This window comes from Bison bison, unplaced genomic scaffold (genome assembly GCF_000754665.1).
Source record: "Bison bison bison isolate TAMUID 2011002044 unplaced genomic scaffold, Bison_UMD1.0 scf7180017864518, whole genome shotgun sequence".
NCBI lineage: Eukaryota > Metazoa > Chordata > Mammalia > Artiodactyla > Bovidae > Bison > Bison bison.
Genome location: NW_011495071.1, coordinates 19,923,976 through 19,924,721, shown reverse-complemented (window position 1 = coordinate 19,924,721; position 746 = coordinate 19,923,976).

Genomic DNA, 746 nt, shown 5'->3' with positions numbered 1-746 from the left:
TTTCTAGCAAATTAGCCTGTGGAACTAGGGTGGAAGCCCCTATTAGGTCACTCTTCTGTAATGCTGCTCTCTTAGCTGTCTGATCGGCTGCTTGGTTCCCTCGTGCCACTTCCGTGCTCTGTTTTTGGTGTCCTTTACAGTGGGAGACTGAAACTTCAGTGGGCAGATGGACTGCCTCCAAGAAACTAAGGATTTGATCACCATACTTGACTGGGGACCCTCGGGTGGTCAAGTGGCCTCTTTCTTTCCAAATAGCAAGCAGCATGTGCATGTAGCACCAGAAAGGCATACTTGGAGTCAGTGTAAATGGCTGCTCTTTTTACTTTTCCCAGCTCTAAAGCTCAAGTCAGAGCTATGAGCTCAGCCAACTGGGCTGAAGTATCTGGTGGCAAAGGTTTAGCCTCTGTGGTCTCAAAATTGGAGACTACTGCATAACCAGCTCTTCTTTTTCCATCTAAGATAAAGTTGCTTCCATCAGTGTACCAGATTTCCTCAGGATTCATCAGAGGATCTTCTGACAATCCGTCTCGGGGTTTTGTCCAATGGTCCAAAGTTTCTAGGCAAGAGTGAATGGGGAGAGAGCCCTCGGGGTAGGCAGGAGAGTAGCTGGGTTAAGAACCTCACAAGGGAATATAGTCAGACCTGGATTTTCCATCAGCACTACTTGATATCTGACGATCCTTTGATCAGACATCCATAAATGGCCTCTCTCATTCAGGAGTTGTTTCACTTGGTGGCTAATAAAA